Source organism: Ornithodoros turicata, chromosome 2 (genome assembly GCF_037126465.1).
Source record: "Ornithodoros turicata isolate Travis chromosome 2, ASM3712646v1, whole genome shotgun sequence".
NCBI lineage: Eukaryota > Metazoa > Arthropoda > Arachnida > Ixodida > Argasidae > Ornithodoros > Ornithodoros turicata.
The window spans coordinates 4,004,647-4,010,369 of record NC_088202.1 but is presented as its reverse complement, the minus strand read 5'-3'; the positions used below and the strand labels follow the sequence as shown (position 1 = coordinate 4,010,369).

The following is a 5,723-nucleotide window of genomic DNA, read 5'->3' as shown; positions in this document are numbered from 1 at the left end:
GCGCTCAACAAGGTACCGCAGTGAGATCACGAATTACGGCAACAGCGGATGAGGTACTTGACGCCGACACTACTATAAACACTCTGAAAAAAAAAAAAAAACAATAAACGAGGGTGAAGGTTTCTACCCTCAGATGACAAGTGAAACCGTCTACCTCTGCAGTCCCAAATTGCTATACGTACCAATGTCCGTAAATGGTGTCTGTGTGGAAGGCCTTGTCGACAGCGGATCGTCGATAACATTTGTTAATCGCCACCTCATCTCGTCCGACCATATCACACCTGGCAGAGCAGTAAGAATTGTAGCCTTTCATGGTAGCAGCACGGTATTTATCGATTGGAGATGGATTAGCCTCGGGTTTTCCGGTAATTGCGTTAGTACACATGCCTTGGTGATAGACAATGTTCCGTATGACCTTCTATCCCGGCCGGCAATGAAGCGACTGCGGATGAATATATACTGGAACGACGCGGTATCCTTGGGCGAAGAATTGCCGTGCTCAGAGTCCGCCTCTACAACCCTCCGGACACAAATTCATTGTAAGGACGACATTGCCAAACAGTACCCTCGATTGTTATCCCCCTCAGGATACCCATCGGCTTCGTCAACAGTCGAGGTTCAATTTCGCCTGTCGGACACTACTATCGAAAGGAAAAAAAACCGTACAATCTGACACGAGAGAAGAAAGATTGGCTTAAGAAAGAACTGCAAGCGATGGTAGATGCCGACATCATACGTCCGTCCACCTCCGTGTTCGCTTCCCCAATAACAATAGCGCCTAAGGCAGACGGTACCTTCAGGCTGTGTACAGGCTACCGTCTTGTGAATCACCAAACAGACATCTTCCCGTTTCCCACACTCTAAGAAATTTCGTTGAAAAACAGACATATTTACATGAACTGTTGATGTAAAATTTTACAGAACCATTTGTAGACCTGCTTTAACAGGGCTGCTCGGTCAAACGAAACAAAAATGGTCGCTGAGGCGGTCTCCGTTGCGGAGAGTCGGAGTATGTTTTGCAGCAGTCAGGTAGCCCCGCAGAAGAACTTAGATACAGAAGTTGGAAGCAGGGCTCGTCCAACTCGACTGTTCGCCCACACCGTTATTGCTTTGAAGCAGGAACAGCGCAAGAACGTTTCAAAGTGTCGACGGACGCCGTGCCAACCGTCATTCGCCGTCCTCTTCGCCTGCCCTGCGGTCCTGTTGAAGCGTTGGTATGTACACTGCAGTTTCTGTTCTCGTAGTGCTGGAGGTCTGCTGCAGCTAATACTCCGGTAATGGAGTGATAGTTTGGGCTTCTTCGCATACATTGCTTAGAATAGGGAAATTGTGTTTGCTACTTGTCACCCCGCAGGGGAAAAGCAGACGCTGTCATGTTCGTAATGTCGGTTACTACAACGACTACAGCCATTCAGTTGGTACGTCAGGCACGGCAGCAAACGCAATGTTGCGTTCTTGCAGTTGGTGTTGCGTTGTGCTCGTGATTTTTGTTATTTGTGTTGTTGTTGTGTGCGGAATATGATATTCACGCCTTTTATTGAGGGTACCATAATTCTTCATGTCGGTAGGTGTATGTTATACGTTCTTGTTTTGTTCCTTTTTTACAGATGACGAACAAATGTAAGCTGCAACATCGATGTCTTCATGTACGAGTTACTTTAGACATTAAAGGAAACATCTTCATGTCAGCAAGTATAAGTTTCCATGTTTTGCGTCTGAATGCAATGCGAAACGTTTTCTTCATTCCGTTTTCTCTTCTCAGTGCCTAAGAAATCCTGCTCATAAAAAGCAACAACTGCCGGCTCCAACGATTTCCAGCATGGAGGAAACTGAAGCATTCCTTCTTGAAGAACTGCAGGTACCTACAGAATAACGGAGCATACAAGAGCTGATTTTCTCCTGTAGGTAAGCTTTGTGATGAGATTGCATGAATGAAGCCATGTGTGCTTGCAGCATTATAAAGCACATTATAACAGTGCACGTTGCTCTCAAGGAAGGACAACCAATCCAGGATTTCTCTGTTCCATCCCGTCATATATTAGAAATTGGTAGGTTATGTGCTGAGATCGTGTTGTTGAAGCCAGGAGTGCTTTGCTGCATTATGGAGCGCATTGCAGTAGTGCACTTTGCGTTTCAGGCAGGAGAACCACTGCAGGGTGTCGCTCTTCCACCCACGTCAGCCATATTATCAATTGGTAAGTCTCCCATGCAAAAACTTCTGGGAAAAGCATAGGAGAGATCATGAACGTTCCTGAGGAACATTCATACCAATAGTTTCCTCCAATGTGTAACTTGCGCAGACATTTTCTTTTTACTGCTAACTGTAATGGACAGAATACAAAACTGTTCCAAATGACAAATTGCACATATGGTTTGAGTACCCTGGACTATACAGCGCTCAAACATATGCTGACAGAACAATGTCCATCATACGTACCTGGTCCCAAAATTACAGTTGTACGGTTGCGCTGTCATTTGTGCCACTTGCTCTTGCTAATAGTGTACTTTGGATGGGGTATATATTTCAGATGCTTCCTTGAGATCTATCAACCGGTGGGAGCTACATGAAGGCACAAGAAGCATTGTTCGAGCACAGAGAAGGTTCTCTTGTTGGGGGTATCAAGCAGCATCCAACAAATCCTTGGATGCTTGAATAGACCCTCAGAGTAGCCCCTCTGCACATGAGAAGAGTTAATGTATGATTACAAGTGTATGAAACTAGGGAAGATCCTGAATAAAGACGAGCAGTATTAGGACTGAAGGTTTTGTCATGGACTTCACCACGTTTCTTGTAGTTTCTTACCTGTAGAGAGAAATCCTTCCAAGGCAGTGGACAGAGCGCTGTAATTTTGATATAGATACAGAACTAGTCTGTAATACATAACTGGGGCCTTGTAAAATTTACATCAACCTGTTCTAATACAACAACAGGAAAGCCTGTTGCTACAACAGACAATACCGGTTATATCAACAGTCCCTGTAAAATTATTGAAACAGGCCTATGTAAATATTAACAGGACTCCTGGACTATTTTTTTCCAGCACTTTCCTGTGTAGAGGAGGTGGAGTTCCTCTACATGAGCCCCGACCGGCGATGATGGTATGCCACGGAGAGGCGATGACGGTGGCCTATCTCCATGGCCGCGCCGGTGGAACTGAGGCCGGTGCTCCAGGCGCGTGGCCATCTTCGTCGTTGTCCACGGCCCGCTACAGTGCTCCCCCCCTCAGACGCGGAGCGGCGATAAGAAAGATCCAAGAATCACGTCTATACCGGAGGGAGAGAGCAAGAGTGACCGTGGATGACGCGCACTGCTGGACATGTCCACGGGCGGCACGGCACACGTTGCAGGCAGAGGTTGATGAGTGGGGCGGGAGCGGCCGAGATGAGGCTTGCCAGAGATGAACGTTGACGACGTCGAAGTCGTGATCTGGCGTTGGAGTCGTGGCCTGGGGTGCCGCAACCGGCACGGTAGCGAGAGCTCGTAGGTTCCCAGGAAGTGACGCCAGGTGAGGCTGCGTAGCCGTGAGGACTGCCGAGACGCCGGCTGATGCGTGCCGTGGCGTCGGCTGCCGCGACTGCCGAAACCGGCAGGCGAGCATGTTGCTCAGGTGTCGCGGCCGGCAGTGGGTGCGAGTTGAGATGCAGAAATGAAGAAGGTGGTGAGTGTGCCGGGGGCCGTGGACAGCGCAGGTGGGTCCCTGGAAGCCGTGGAGCGGGTCGGTGGGCGCATGGGATGATGAGTCTGGACGTTGCGTGGTCGGTCGGATCGGTAGCGTGGACGGAAGCGGGACGGATGCGGTCGGCGTGTCGGTCGTGATGCATCGGGTAATGGTGGTGGCTTCCAGGGATAGCTTGCCTTGGTAGTGCTAGTCGATTTTGTCAAAAATTTGGGATGGTGCTAGGCCGAATTATGCCGAACATGGTGTTCGTTGTTCGGGTCACCAAATGTAGAGGAGGTGGAGTTCCTCTACATGAGCCCCGACCGGCGATGATGGTATGCCACGGAGAGGCGATGACGGTGGCCTATCTCCATGGCCGCGCCGGTGGAACTGAGGCCGGTGCTCCAGGCGCGTGGCCATCTTCGTCGTTGTCCACGGCCCGCTACACCTGTTAAAACAACAGAGAATTTTTTCTCAGTGCATGCCGAACATTGATAACATCATCAACGATACAGGAGGCAGCACCGTGTTCTCAACCGTCGACCTTTGCAAGGGGTTTTGGCAGGTTCCTCTAACGGAAGATACGAAGCAGTACACCGCTTTCATAACACCGTTCAATCTGTACGAGTACAACAGACTACCGTTTGGATGGAAAAACTCGTCGGCATGGTTCCAGAAGATGATGAATATGGTCTTGGAGCCCTTCATCGGGAAATTCGTTCACGTTCACATTGACGACATTATCATTTACTCCAAAGACCAGCGAGATCACTCTCTCCACGTCAAGCGAGTCTTGGACGCTTTACTCGAGGCCAACTTGAAGATAAAATTGAAAAGGAGTATCTTTTTTAAAAATAGTGTGGTCTTTTTAGGTCGCGTATTCGACGGCAAGACTAAAACGACCAAAGAAGAATCCGTCGCGAAGATACAGAATCTACACAAACCTCACGACGTGCATTCTTTGCGGGCTTTCCTTGGGTTTGCTGGTCACTTCCGTGCTTTCATCAAGGGCTACGCTACACGGACGAAATGCCTCACGGCCCTATTGCAGAAGAGCAAGCCTTTTCTCTGGACGCCTTCTTGCGAGGAAGCCTACCAAGATATCGTACAAACGATATCTTCAAACCCAGCGCTAACCATTCCCGACTTCAGCCTCCCGTTTGAGCTGCACACCGACGCGTCCCAGTATGGCACAGGTGCAGTACTGCACCAGCGTGACGACTCAAAACCGGCTCAACAACAACTAGCTGCTATAGGCTACCACTCGTACACATTCAGCAAAGCAGAGCTGAATTACTGTACGACGGAGAAGGAATTTCTAGCTGTACTAGAAGCCACCAGATACTTCTGTACATACCTCGACGGTCGCCCCTTCAAACTGTATACAGAGCACAAGCCGATTGTCGGTATCCTAACCTTTGCGGAACTAAAAGGCAGGTTGGCACGATGGGCGTCCGAATTGCAACACCTTGAAATGTCCGTACACTACAAGTCCGGAAAAGACCTCACAGATGCCGATGCACTCTCACGATTAGGTCTTCACGGAGTCGCCGCCGCTTCAATAGAAGATCCATGCATGTGGGAAGACACGGAGCAGCTCGAGCCAAGGAAAGGTCGCTTCGCCGTACCGCCAACGATGAAGTTCAAGATCCTTCGCATGTACCATGATACCCCTGACTCGGGTGGCCACGACGGTGTATCCCGAACATATCGCAAGCTATGTCAGCGTTTCACCTGGCCGCGGATGAAAAGGGATGTTAAAGAATACGTCAGATCATGCGAACAGTGCCAAAGATATAAGAACAAGTACCGGCAAAGAACTGATCTAATGATGCTGCCGGAACACTCCGACACCCAGTTCGAAGTTGTTCACATCGATTTTGCTGAACTTCGATAGAAGTCTGAGGGCGTCAGGAAAACACAATCGTTCATCATCGCTATCGACGAGGCCACCAGAACAGTGTGCGCGCGACCAGGGGGAGAAGACACCAACAGTGTCATAACCTTGCTTGAAAGAGAATTATTCGCACCGACTAAGATAATTGTGCGCGATAATGGACCAGC

The 5,723-nt window shown here is 49.2% G+C and overlaps 1 long non-coding RNA gene across 1 annotated transcript; it reads left to right on the top strand.

Moving 5' to 3' along the window:
- The first annotated feature begins 1,580 nt into the window (after positions 1–1,580).
- On the top strand, positions 1,581–2,601 carry LOC135383009 (uncharacterized). The gene is made up of 4 exons (XR_010419603.1): positions 1,581–1,905; positions 1,994–2,048; positions 2,138–2,195; positions 2,529–2,601. It is a non-coding gene; the product is annotated as an uncharacterized LOC135383009 (long non-coding RNA).
- Positions 2,602–5,723: the final 3,122 nt, after the last annotated feature.